The sequence below is a fragment of the Cajanus cajan genome, chromosome 4 (genome assembly GCF_000230855.2).
Source record: "Cajanus cajan strain Asha chromosome 4, NIPB_CcT2T_4, whole genome shotgun sequence".
In the NCBI taxonomy this organism is placed as follows: Eukaryota; Viridiplantae; Streptophyta; class Magnoliopsida; order Fabales; family Fabaceae; genus Cajanus; species Cajanus cajan.
Window position 1 is genome coordinate 33773192 of NC_138520.1, and position 14990 is coordinate 33788181.

Here is a 14990-nt window from a genome sequence, read left to right on the forward strand (position 1 = left end):
ATCTACTCTAGTGTCATTGATAGGTTTTCCTTTGTGTGCTAGCCTTTCTTTGATACCTTAATTTTTGCTTGTTATTTTATTGGAATTCTTTCTAGTCTTGTCTCATCTCTTTCCACCATTTGGTGTAGCTTCTCCTAATTGTTCCTTTTCAATTTTAGCATTAATATTCCAGCAACTTAAGGTGTGTTGAGTGCTTCTTGAAGGATTGGAAGGCCAAGTTACAAAGAAAGCCAACATTGGAAGGTTTTGTGGTGGCCTAGGAAGCTTGCTTCTCCATTGGAGGAATGCTTTGGAAGTCCAAACACCTAGGAATAACCAACATCAAGGTTATTCCTAAGAGAGGAGTGACACACTTGTGAGGGCTGCAAGGATTGGTGGCTGAAATTGGAGATAAAGGAGCAACAAAATTTTTAGAAAATTTTTGTGAAAAACTAGTGACTAGTTTAGAGACGGAAATTTGTTTGTCACAAAATTTTCCTTGATAAATCTGTCTCTAAATTTGTCACTAATTTAGTGGCTGAATTTTGTTTTCTAAAATTTGGTGCAGCCACTACATTTCATTTAGTGTGAATTTACATTTCATTTGAGTGTGAATTTACATTTCATTTGGTGTGAATTTACATTTCATTTTGTGTAAATTTACATTTCATTTCTTATAATTTTCATTACTTTCATTTCTTGTACAAGGCCTTTTTAGGAGTGTCTTGGAGTGCCTTTGGTGCATTTCCATCTCTCCTTAGTGTTTTCAAGTTAGGGTAATATGTATAGTACTTGTGAGAGTGGTCCTTGGAAGTCTTTGGTACTTTCCAAGCTCTCACCTAGGTTTATAGCTTTATATGCCTAGTTTATATTTTCTTGTCTTTAAGTTTTCATGCAATTTATGTTTTAAGCAATTTATGTCTTCATGCCATTTATGTTTTCAAGTCTTGATTGCATTGCTTGATTATACACATTAGGCACTTGCTTATTATTTTCTTTTTGAAAGGATCTTTGTGAAAATTGCTTTGTGCAAGACAAAAGTACAAGGGGGTTTAGAGATTTTTACTTGAAGAGGCTTGGTTATTAAGTGGCTCTTTGTAGCTCACCTCCCTCCATAGTTCAATTTGTACTCTTAGACCTCTAAGTGCCAAGTCTAGTACTTTACAAAAATATTATTTTATTAAAAACTATTTTTGTGTGAAAATACCTTTTTGTTTAAAATGTCTCAAGACTCTGACCCTAGTGAAAGTGATGGCTCTCCAAAAAGTTTTTCTTACTTAAACAAAGAGCTTAAATCACTTAAACTATGGAGAAAACAAGAGGCCTTTCAAAGAGAGAAGGACAAAATTAAAAGAGAAGGTCAACTTTCTTATCTTGAAGAGGAATTGAGGCTTCTTAAACAAGAAGAGGAAAAACTCAAAGAAAGCATGAAAAAGAATAAAAGAAGGAGTAAAAGCTAACACTCCCAATACACATCCCCAAATGAAAGCATGAATCTAGGGGATCACTACCAACCCGCACCTAAGAGAACTATTAAGCCTAGCGAAGTCAAAGTTGACCTCCCACAATTCTTTGGAAATGATGATGTGGAGTTATACTTAGATTGGGAGATGAAGGTTGAGCAACTCTTTGCTTGTCATAAGGTGAGCGGAGAGAGGAAAGTCCCTCTAACTACCCTTAGCTTCCAAGGGCATGTCATGTATTGGTGGACTGCCTTAAAAAGGGAAAGGCGCCTCTGTAACACCCCAGTTTTCAATAAAGTTATTATTATTATTATTATAATTATTATTATTATTATATGGTATTTGGTCATAATTATTTTAATAATTATAGAAGAATATTATTTTCTACGTTTTAAATAATTATTGTTTTGGACAATTATTTTGTACGTATTAAATAAGTATTTTTTATTAGCATATTTAAATAAATATTTATATGTTTTAAGAGAAGGTTGATTTTATATGATATTTTGTTATTGAAATTATATTATTATATTTTGGGTCAGAAATATATTATTATTATAGAGGAAAAATATTTTATAATATACATGTATTTATTTTATTTAATTATTTTGAGGAAAAAGAGAAATGGGTTAGAAGAGAAGGAAAATGGGTTGGGTTGACCTGGCCCAATGGATTAATTTTAAGGAGTCACGTAGCCTATCTACCTCATTTGCGTTCTGAAGGGTTAGGAAAAAAATAAGGAGAAACAAAGAGCTCTAAGGAAGAGTACTCAGGAACGACCTTAGATCACACCTTTGTCTTCTGCTCATCCAGGTAAGGGGGGAGTGAGAAACCTCGCTCTGGGTGTGGGATTGTATGTTGGGTAGTGGGATTGGCCCCCAATCCTGTGTTTGCTGTATTTTTATGTATGCTCATGTATGAGGGATTTCTCCCAATTGTATCTGTTTTGCTTATTATTTTTCTTATATGCAATTAATTGTAAGACTTGAGATCTCTATGGGTTCCTATGGGAAACCCTATGAGAAAACGGGCAAAATATGAATGTTTTCTATTTTGCCTTCTGATTACTTTGTTGTGTTCCTTGTTGGATGTGATGCATGAGTATGTGGTTAATTTTGAAAATAAATATGTTTTAATATGATCTAGAGTGCTCTATGGGTTTCTGCGGGAAACCCTATGAGAAATAGGCAAAATATGAAATATTTTCTGTTTTGATTTCTGATTTTTCTGTTATATTCCTTGTTTGATGAGATATAAAAATATGTATTTAATTTTATAAATAAACGAGTTTTGATATAAATTAAAGTGCTCTGTGGAAGCTTTGTGAATATGATGATGTAAAGTGAAATGTGATTGAGACATGGGATATGAAATGTGATAATGAAATATGATGACGAAATGTGATATGTGATATGACCATGGGAAATGATAATGTGATATGAGAATGCATAGAGTCTTGATTGACATGCATCATTTGCATAAGTGTTTTAAGGGTACGATATGGAATACACCGCCAGAGAAGGCCCCCTAGTGTAAAAGCTTTGGGGATTAGTCCTTGGGGATAGCTCGGTTTGGAAGTCCCAGTCTCGCCCATTGTGTGCATGGGATGTATCTTGCGCAGCTTAGCTACCCTGACGAGACTTTGGTAGTATATCCTTCTAGTGAGAGTGCGCAGAGGGTGTGACCCGGCATGTACTCCTAGACTACTCTTCGTGTATTGCTAGCGGCAATATGCCATGTGATGTTTTACTGGCGCCACATGCATGATAATGTGAAGTCCGTGTCCATGCATGTGCATCCTTATTATTAAATGATGATAAATTACTAGTGATATAAAATGTTTCAAGTGTCTAGGGAGAGGCCACATTTCTTCTCAATGCCCTACAAAGAAAGTCATGATCTTAAGGGGGCATGACACCTATAGTAGTCAAGAAGAGACTACTACCTCTTCTTCAAGTGAGAGTGAGGATGAAACAAAGCTTCAAGTGTCCAAAGTGGAGTCAGTTTATCCTTATGAAGGAGAACTCCTATTGCTTAGGAGAATCCTTAATAGTCAACCTAGGGGTACCCTATCACAAAGAGATAACATTTTTCATACAAGATGTAATGTTTTAAATAATGCTTGTTATCTCATTGTTGATAGTGGTTCATGGTGCAATTGTTATAGCACTATGTTGGTTAACAAGTTGAGTTTAATTACTATGTCACATCGTCAACCTTATCACTTACAATGGCTCAATAAGGATGGAGACATAGTAGTTAACCAACAAGTGAAAGTTAAGTTTTCCATTGGAAAGTATGAGGATCAAGTTTTATGTGATATAGTACCAAAGGAAGCTTGTCATATTTTGTTAGGAAGACCATGGCAATTTGAAAAGAAAATTACACACAATGGTCTTACTAATGAAATCACCTTCACTCATAAGGAAAAGAAATTTGTTCTTTATCCTCTCTCACCTCAACAAGTGGTTGAGAATCAAGCACAAATGAAAATCAAAAGAAAAGAAGAAAAAGAAAAAAAGAAATCACTTTTAGGGAAGAGTAAAGAGGAAGATGTATCCTCTAAGGGAGTTATGACTAAAGAGAATTGTTTTATCACTAAAACTCCTATGAAAAATATTCTCTTTATTCATAAAGACCTTAACTCTTTCCCTCATGCTGCCACTAGTCTTGAAGAGGAGATTCATAAGTCCATTATTTTTAAAGAAAAAGAATCTCTACTTCAAGATTTAGTAAAGAAGAAGTGGACTTCACTTAGTCCTACTTCTTGTGCTACTTCTTTGGTGGTGCCCAAGGTAGATAGCCCTCCTTTGTGTAGGACTCTTCCTACCTTAGTTGTTTTAATAAAACACCCAATTCTTGGAATATATTATTTGTTGGATACAACATATGAACCTTCAAGGTTCCTTATGACAAATCCTTTTCATAACTATCCAACAAATAATATAATCCAAAATTGCTTAGGAAATTTTTTAGTTGTAATTTTCTTATTTTCTAGGAAATGCCTAGGTTACCACTTACGGTATTTTAGGCAAGATGTTCTAGTTTTTAGGATTAAGTTTTTAGTGTGTTATAGTCTTAGTTTTAGCACTATTTTTAGGATTTAGTAATATACATAGACTATGTTTAGGAGAGGATCCTATTCATTATTTTAGAAGGTCTAGTATCATTAATTTCTTTAGGTTCTATGAAAGGATTCCTCTTAGGATATACCTTTCACATTTATTGATTGACAATATCAGCTCTAATGAATGGTATTATATATTTGTAGGTGTGGATAACTATCATGAAGACCCTCGAGATTTGAGGTCAAATCCTTTTCAAGAGGGAGGGGATGATAGAAACATGCTAAGGCCAAGGAATCCAAGAGGTGATACTTTAAAAGAACCAAGAGGAATGGGATGATTTTGAAGACCTTTTCTTATATTGTATATAAACTTGTACATATTTCCCTTGTATAGGCTTATTTTTGTCTTTATATTTGTGAGGCACTTTGTTTCCTTTTATTAGTCATTGTATATTGTTTTTAGGGTGGGTTACTTGGAGACTTTAACTCCATTTAACCTCATCTTTTGATACACTCATTTTTTTATTTTTTCAGTAGTAGAAGTGGGGTGGCATTTAGCGATGCTTGAGGGTGTGACTAGTAATTGGGCTAAAATTGGGCCTAGGCAAAATTTTACATATTGGACTCATTTTGCTCCTAATTTTTCATAGATTTGATTTAGCTAGGTCTCATCATTTTTGGATGAACCTAACTAAACCAAATCAAACATTTTTGAAAATAATTCATGGAGTCAAAATGACCAAGGTCGCCTAGCTCCCATCCATGGCCGGAATTTCTTTCACACTTGGAAGCTTTGAGAAGCTTGTGCTACAAGCTTCTCCTTAGCTTTCTTCCCAAGCAAGATAAGTGAGAAGCTTGCTCCACAAGCCTCTTAATTAGCTTGGATGGTCAAGCCAACCAAATCATGGTTCACTTGAACCATGGTTAAGGTTAGCTTGCTCCATAACCTACCTACTTCTATAAATTTGTAAACCTTTCATTTTCCCTCACTTTGGATGAATGAAATCAGAATTTCTAAAAGAATTCTCTCTTCTCAAAGTCTCAAAACCGTGGAGAACAAGTTCTCCCTAGTTCCTTCACAAAGGTTTCCACCTTTGTGCCTTAGAGCCTCCATCTTCTACTTCTTCAAAGAGTAACCGAGCTCCTTAGTGATGGGTTCCTTCTCCATGAAATGATGTAGGGATGAAGGAGAGGAAGCCTTGCCCTTGATCTAGGTTCAACAAGGTGGACAAAAGGAGGATATATGGTGAAGGAAAGGAGGTTGGCGTGAAAAGGGAGGTGTTTGGGCGGAAGCTATTTAGGAGATGGTGTTTGGTGATTTAGGTTGGCTCACTCCAAGGTAGGTGGAGGCCACTCTAGGTATCACTCTCCAAGGGTGGAGAATGAAGGAAGGCTAGCCGAAGCAACCTAGGGACTAAGGATAGGATTTGAGGCAAAGAAATGCTCTGTCAAATTCATATAATCCAAAGTGTTTACAAGTGGTGGGGTGTGGGGTTTTTATAGGAGGAGTTGCATTTAGGGTTGCATTTAGGGTTGCATGGCCGAAAATGCCAAGGCCAAATGCACTCCAAATGCAATCCCAAATTAACCCTAGATGCAACTTGGTGGCCAAGTTTGGAATCTATGGGTTTAGATTGGCTATAACAAGGTGCATGATAAGACCATGCAACCTTTGCCCTCCACTTGGGCCTAAGCCTTTCTAACACCAAAAATAGGTCCAAACTTTGCCAAAAATTGCGTCACCTCCTCTAAAACACCCTAGCCCAAAAATTGAAAACCCTAATTATCTAAAGCACCCCATAATACAAGGGTAAAATAGGAAATACAAAGAAAATAAATCCTATGACTAAAATACCCCAAAATACAAGGGTAAAATTGGAATAAACCAAATAAATCCTACACTACTCAAAATTAGTCATAGCATTGGACCATGTGATGGGTTTCACATGAAGTACCATGGATGGTCCTCCATCATACCCTCCTTCTTGAGAAGGATTTGACCACAAATCTTCAAGCTCTTCCACTCTATTGATCCTTCAAAAGAAGTGAAACCACAATTAGGGGAGTAAAATATTAAAACTTAACTATGCAATCCTTAAGTACACAATTTGTTGAATGAAAGTGCTTAGGGCAAAGGGGAGAGCCAAAGAGGCATCACCATTTAAATTATTGGCCCCATGCAATTCATTAACCAAATTATCGATCTTAGGGATTGGGTGCCTTTTATGCAATGATGGCTTTTAAAAAGGTGCTCATCCTCCATTGCCATCTTTCTTTGGCACCAAAAGAAGGAGGATGGCACAAGGGTTAAGGTTCACTTGAACCTAGCCCTTTTTCTTCAAAGGAAAAATTCTTTTTTTCTTTTCTTTTCTTTTTGTTTTTGTTTTTGCTTTTCTCTTCATCATCTTTCTTAGCCTTTAGTTTGAGTTGGTCCTCATTCACTCGAGAGGGTGATAGAGGACACCACACAAACTTCTTACCTAAGTGTTGGAAACTTATTTTATTGGTGAGGCCATCATGGATTATGTGCTTGTCAAATTGCCATGGCCTCCCAAGCAAGACATGACTAACCTCTAATGGCACTATGTCACACAAAACATTTTCTTTATAGTTGCCAATAGAGATTGGTATGCTTGCTTGTTGGTTAACTACAACACCTCTTTCTTCATTGATCCATTGCATTTTGTAAGGTTTAGGATGAGGTTTTGTAGTTAAGGCTAGCTTATCAACCAATCTAGTACTACAACAATTAGAAGTAGACCCACTATCGACAATGAGAGAACAAGTACTTTTTAAGACCTTGCATTTTGTTTGAAACAAGTTCTCTCTTTGTGATTGATCAATTTCACTAGATTGATTGTTAAGGAGCCTTCTGACCAACAATAGGTCTCCTTCACAAGGTAAAATTTCTTCCTCGGAATCTATGGCTTCTCCTTCACTACTAGAGGAAGAAGAAGTAGCTTCATCAAGGCTACTATAGTGGTCTTGGGCTTTTAAAACCATATTTTTCTTTGTAGGACATTGGGAAGCAATATGTCCTCTTCCAAGACACTTGAAGCACTTGATTTCACTTGACTTAGACTCTTTGGAAGGTGCTTTAAAAGATGATTTTTCTTTTTCTTTTTCTTTTTCTTTTTCTTCCTTGGGATAAGGTAGGGAAGAGTAGCCCTCCTTCTTAAAATTCTTGGAATAAGAGGGAGTGGATTCTTTTCGAAAAGTTTTTCTTGTAAGTTGATGCTCCACTCTTGAACAAAGTTGAACTAGTTCGTTTAAATCCCTATAAGGTAAAAGTTCAACTTTGTCTCTTATCTCAAGATTAAGACCACTTTGAAATCTAGAGATTGTGGTCCTCTCTTCCTCCCTAATCCCAGCCCTCATCATTAGCAACTCCACAGATTGCCTATATTCTTCCACACTAGAGGACCCTTGTTTCAATCTTTGAAGCTTATCCATAAGCTCTCGGTCATAGTATGGAGGAATATGCCTCCTTCTTAAGGCACTACGGAGCTCATTCCAATATTGGATTGGGGGCTCATGATTTATTCTCCTTTCTTTTTCTAAGGAGGTCCACCAATACATAGCATGCCCTTGGAAGCTAAGGGTTGCTAAAGAAACCTTCCTATCTTCACTTATTCCATGGCAAGAGAAAAGTTGCTCAACTTTCATTTCCCAATCTAAATAATTTTCAACATTATCCTTGCCATGAAATGGGGGAAGATTGATGTTAGGTTCCCTATTGGAGGACTCCCTATTTCTATGATGTCTTGGGGGCCTTTGATAGTAATCATCATTGTGATGACTACTAAAGAAGATATCACTTGGAGGTTGGGTATGATGCCCTTCCTCCTCATGAGCACTTGCATACATGTGCCCCTTTCCTCTTGAGGGTTGAGGAGAAGTGACTTTTGGTCTTGAACCACTAGCCTCTCCTCCCACAACTAATCTTTCAAGTAATCTTTTTATTTCCTCATTGTTTCTTTCAAACTCTTTTTCTTTCCTTTTCAATTCTTCTTCTCTTTTTATATTTTCCTCTTCTTTTTTTCTTAGGTACTCTTTCAATTCCCTAAGTTCATCCCTAACACTAGACCTAGTGCTACGAGAATTATGACCATGGACACTAGAATGATCACTCATCTTTGATCAAGAAAAAGGTTTTCACAAATTGTTTTTCAAAAAAAAGGATTGAAAATGGTTTTCACAAAGAGTGAGTGATAAAAGGTTTTCACAAAAAGGTTTTTCAAGGTGCAAGATAGGTAGGAAAGGCCTAAGTGCACAAAGTGAACTTTCAAGGGGAGGTGGACTACAATGAATCACTTAATAACCAAGCCCTATCAAGTAAAAATCACTAAGCCTTTTGCTACTTTTCTTACAAAAACGAATTGGCACAATCAAAGGTGAGTGTGTGCACGTTACCCCTAGTAGGCAAAACAAGCCTTCTAAACGTAATTGCACAAAGATAAAGTCCTAAGTAATTATACTACTAAAAGCTTTAAAACATGCAAAAGGAAAGCACTTAAAACATGTTCTAGTCGAGGTCCTAGGTGAAGGTTTTCAAATCACCTTCAACTACACGAACTAAAACCAAGTTGAAGAGGTTTAATAATGGCCAAATTACAAACCAAAATAAAGAAGCTAAGGCCAAAAACACAAAGAGGCCGAGAGAGAAAAATTAAGCAAAAATCAAGTAAAACAAAGATTCAAGTCTTCAAACTCCTCCAAATGGGTTCCTTCACAATGAACAAACGTGTTAGACCTCTCCAAGTGTTTGTTCACTCCTTTATGTGTGGTGTAAGTCCCTCCAAAGGCTAGGCTTGGATTAGGTTCACCCCTCCACTCAAATCCACCAAAGGTGTGAAAAATGACTAGAGTGGGTTTTGACCTACAATGAAATTAAAACCAACCCAAAGCAAGAGTCCAAGAAATAAAAAAATGAAAAGCACAATTAAGAAAGGCTAAACTCAAAGAGAATTTAAGATGACAAAACAAAAGAGGCCAAGAAAGACAAGCAAAAAATTAAGACTCAATCAAAGAAAGGAAGCACACAAAGAGTAATCCTAGAAAGGCACTAGAATTAGGTTAGTGTTTAGTCCACTTGATTAAGTTCTTTTTGTTTTTCGGTCCAGCCAAAGGAAAGTCCCAAAAATAAGGTCAAATTGTCATAAGTCCAACTCCCAAATGCATAGGTATTTGTCCAAGTCCACAAGTCTAGCAACAAGTCCTTTTTGGTCCAAGAATTTTTTTTTTTGTTCTAGTCTTTTTCTTTCTTTTCACGGCAATTTTTCTTTTATATGTCTTGGGTCCGAATTTTTTTTTGTTAAATTAAGCCCAAATGTTGCTTAGGTTTTGCACTTGTGGATGGTCAAAAATTAGGTTAAACTTTAGGAGAGAAAGAGTAGGACAAGTGGCGTGAATTTAGAGGTCCTTAGGGAATATTTTTGAGTGGAATTGGTTTTGTTCTTTTTAGCACAAGTTGTTATACACCAAATTTCATCACACCTCTTAAATTCTTTTAGGGTTTCTTTTGGCATAGAAAGACAACCAAATCAAGTGAGAATGCAAGGGAGAGTGGGCGGTTATGCATGTGCAAGGAAATGTTTACACATGGAAATCACAAAATCACTTAGAACATGCTAGGACTAAATAGCATGCATGAATGACTCCTAGATGGTTCATATATGTCACGCCCACTATGTAATGCAAGATGGCATATTTTGTTGATGTGTTTCATGCAAAGTGTTTGGCACATACATAGAATTTATATGGACAAAATATAGGAAACATACAAAGACAAAACTTTAGGTGGATTCAAAAATCAAAAAGCATGTTCATGGCATTTTCATATGAGACTCAAGAAAAATGAAAAACATGGCAACCCTAAAAACATGGAAACCTAAAATTGCAAGGAAGGCTCACAAAGAACAAGGTGTGAACCCCAAAGCTATTCGGCCACACAAAGAAAGCAAGGAGGAAGAAAGTGACCGAAAGCAAAAATAACAAAGAGAAGACTCAAAGAAGACACAAAAAGATTAGATGTTACCCTTTGTAGACCCCTAAAATTGTCCGGGTCGGAAATAAAGCTTGAAGACTCTCGAAGACTGAAGGAAGATCAGCCAGAAGGACTCCTGGAAGGCCCTAGGAGGGTTCTCTGTAGGTCTAGAGGTCTTAGAATAGCTCAAAATAAGGAAGTGGAGGGAATGAAGCCCAATACGGCCGTACTGAACTTAATACGGCCGTATTGAAGCTTCAATACGGCCGCAGTGAACTCAATACGGCGTATTGAAGTTTCTGAAACTTCAATACGGCCGTACTGAAATCAATACGGCCGTATTGAAGCTTCAATACAGCCGTATTGAATTTAATACGGCCGTATTGAAATTTCTGAATTTCAATACGGCCGTATTGAACTCAATACGGCCGTATTGAAGTTCAAAAATTTCAATACGGCCGTATTGCTTCTGTAGGCCGTATTGCGCCTATTCCCTATAAATATGACGTCAATTGGACGTCATTCCACACTTTCACACTCAGTTTTGACTCCCTCCTTGAGTATTCTGGGGTTTTTGAGCAGTGTTCTGCCCTAGAAATCACTCGGAGAGTTGATCCGACAAAGTTCTGGAATTCCGAGCACTTAGCTTGGAGATTCGAACCTAGTCGAAGGGAAATCCTCCGGATTTCCATAGTCAAAATTTTATAGGAAGGAGTGAGCGAGCTTGTAGAGCGAGGGAACGCCAAAAAGCTTCCCAGTTTTACTCAATATATAAAAGCACGCTTCAAGAGGTTTCTTCTTAAATCCATCCTTTTACTGCTTTCTGTGTGCATATTTAAACTGTCATCATGTAGATAGTTAATTTATAATTGCTTAGAATAAATAGGGGTAATTTAGTAATTTTACGCTGTTATTTTAGAAAATAATCTGTCATAGGGAACCCGAAAGGGGCGCTGTGGGGTGCTAACACCTTCCCCACGCGTAACCGACTCCCTTACCCAACTCTGGTTGTAATGGTCAAAGTTGATTTATAAAATCAATTGCCTTATCCCTTTTTCCAATGTTTTGAGTAAAACATTGGTGGCGACTCCACGAACCCTCTTTTTGCGAAAACCACTAATCCATGGAGGGTCCCGCTTGGGATTAATATGGATTGGTGAGATATTCAATAAATAAATTGGATAAGATCGACAAGGTCTCAGTTTGAGAACAAGTCGTTCTAAAAATCCAATACATTTTCAAAACCAAAATAATAAGCGAGCTCGACCGTCTTCGCGACCGCCGAGGCCCGTTTGGGCCGGTGGCGACAGATGGCGACTCCACTGGGGAAGCTTCGAGAGTCAGTCCCATTTAGTGACAGATTGTTTTTAACAAATAATAGTTAAAAATTACTTCATTACCCCTTGATTGTATGATAATATGATTTATTTTGTGGCTTTAAATAACTGTTGTATGTTTAAATTCCGCAATTGTTTGAAATACAAACTGTACACAAACCTTTGCACACAACAGTTCCCTCTATACCCGGGGGCATGAGTGATTAACCATAGGGAGTGGATGTTAGTACGGCCGGTTGTCGAATGGGTCTATAGGTGCCCGTAGACCGTTGTCGGAAAACATCACTCAAGGTGATAACCATGAACTTGAGTCCGACGGTGCGTTGGAGCTTTCCATCGACCTACGATGAGAGGAATTGGGTCCCTATAATGGGGGCACCTTGGGGGCCTTTGACCAAGTGAGAACAGTTAGATCCTCCTTGAATATGCACTTTTCTGCAGGAGACCCCTACCTCGTGATTCGCTCGTGACTGTTCGTGGATGAGTGAATTGTTTGTGCATTCGTTATGTGACATTGTTTGTGCATTAATAAATAACCTCGTGATAAGGTCTAAAGAATAATCCCCATGCATGAAAAAACCATGACATGAGAGGAAAGACCATGTGTAAAAATATAATAAAAATGAGGAGCATGTGCATCATTACCAATAAAGATATCATGCATCCTCATAAACCATGCATTTTAGGTTCACCAATACCTCTTGACATGAGTAAAAGTGACCCATAATTATCGAGATTCTCCGTTGAGGAGAGATCATAAGTCAAGGAGGGTGGTAACACTCTGTTTTAAAAAGGCAGCGCCTTAAAAATGGAGGGTTATCAAGCTCATGTCAAGAGCGTATTCATTCCATAAATTAATTAGATTAAATATTCATTTTTAGAAAGTGGCTGGTCATCTCTCTGTCCTCACACGCGCAAAGAAGATCAAGAAAATGGAAGCATTGGAGGAGCAAAACAAAAAGCTCACAACCGAGCTTTCACAACTTAAAGACCAAATGGCGCAAATGATGGAACTCATGCGTCATCACAACATCCATGAATCTCATCACAGTGATCATGGGTCCCATCATGAGGGAGAGGAGGAAGAGCATGAAAAAGATCCTCCACACGCTGTACACCTTGGGGCTGGAATTATGATTAAAGAGCCCGAAGTATCAAAGGAACAATTCCACGCCCTCGAGGATCGGCTAAGGGCTATGGAGGGGCATGATTTTGACATCAAAGATGCCGCCGACATGTGCTTAGTGAGGGACATTCAATTCCCTCCTAAATTTAAAGTGCCAGATTTCCCGAAATATGTGGGATCGACTTGCCCCAAGAGTCATCTCACCATGTACTGTCGCAAGATGGCTGCATATGCCACCAATGAAAAGCTCTTAATTCATTGCTTTCAAGAGAGCTTGGCTGAAACTGCACTCAACTGGTATATGCAGCTAGATGGAAATCTAGTACACACATGGAGGCAGTTGGCTGACGCCTTTCTCAAGCGCTACAAATACAACATCGACCTAACACCTGATAGGTCAGATCTTCAAGCCTTGAGTAAGAAAAATGATGAATCTTTCAAGGCGTACGCCCAACGATGGAGGGAGTTGGCGGCACAGATAGAGCCCCCGCTGTCAGATAAGGAGATGGTGTCCTTATTCATCAACTCGTTGACTGGTCCCTATTACGATAAAATGATAGGGAACACAACGACACTCTTCTCAGACATCATCACCATTGGGGAGAGAGTGGAACAAGGACTTAAAAGTGGGAAGCTGGCTAAGCCTTCCCAATCATATGAAGCTAAGAAGGTCTTCGGGAAGAAGAAAGAGGGAGAAGTCAATGCTATAACCATACCCTCGGCTACTTCCACTTCGAAGTCGGGAAGATCGCAATTCACCCCTGTGAAGAAGTTTGATAAACTTCCGACCACTTATAGCGATCTCCTGCTGAAGCTAGTAGAAGCCAAACTTCTAGCTCATGTTCCACCAAGGAAGATCGACCCACCTTACCCCGATTGGTACAAGCCACAAGACAAATGTTTATACCATTCAGGGGCACCAGGGCATTCAACAGAGAAATGCCTAGCTCTCAAATACAAGGTCCAAAACCTTATTGATGCCGGGTGGGTCACCTTCGATTCGACAGCGCCCGACGTGAGCAAGAATCCTCTGCCAAAGCAGGAGTAGAGAGAAGAACAAGCCACGATAGGGCCCCTTCATATTTCTCTTTTAGGGACTCATGATCAGTACCCGAGATCATGAGAACCTTTTCATGTAAATAAGGGTTTTTGTACAGTTTTAATACATATCAATAAAGAGGCATTTTTCACATTATTCTCTTTTTTGTTCTTTTCTCTCTTTCCTCATTAACATTAATAATTCTAAACCTAAACAGAACCAATAAAATAATTATGTCTGTAATTGTTCGCTCTGACCGGGATCCAAAAGTTGAGGATGAATGGGTTGAGTTGGACAGTGATGAGGAAACCATTTCTCCGGATCTGCAAAGATTGCTAGATCAAGAAGCTCGTCAAGAGAAATTGGAGACTATAAATTTGGGGCATGGCCGAGAGATAAAAGAGGTCAACATTAGGACCCATACCAGTGATGAAATAAGGACACATGTTTCCGCTATGATTATAATAAAATCATTCTTCATTGCTTCTTTTCTTGCTTATAATAAAATTCTAAACCACATTATCTTTAACCCTGTTTGAATAAACATGAATGAGGTTAAAATCATCTTAATAATAATAAACCCACATCATTTTTATGTGGAGGTGTGTGTGACGACTTGGAGCACCTTCCATTGGCCTCGACAAGTGCCATCATGGGTAAAAAGAAATCTTTCAAAATAAAAGAAGCTCGGCAGGAAACCCAAAAAGGGGACTGCGCAAAAATAAGAGCAAAAGACCCGCTAGGAATCCCACGAAAGGGTGACCTAGGCAAAAGTTAGGGTTACAAAAATAAACAAAATCAAAGGTCCGCTAAAACGCCACAAAAGGGTGTTTTAGGCAAAAATAAGGACAATCAAAAAACAAAATAAATCCATGATGGTACCATCAATTGAATTCAACAAGGGGCTCAAGAAAAGCTATCCAAGTTGTCAAAGCACAATCATTAATAACAAAGATGTGCTTAACCTCATAAGTGTTTAATCGAACAAGCCTA

At 38.0% G+C, this 14990-nt stretch overlaps 1 pseudogene; it reads left to right on the forward strand.

Annotated features, from left to right (window-relative positions):
- Positions 1–14990, forward strand: part of LOC114915660 (uncharacterized protein At5g03900, chloroplastic-like) — a 90619-nt pseudogene that overhangs the window by 14953 nt on the left and 60676 nt on the right.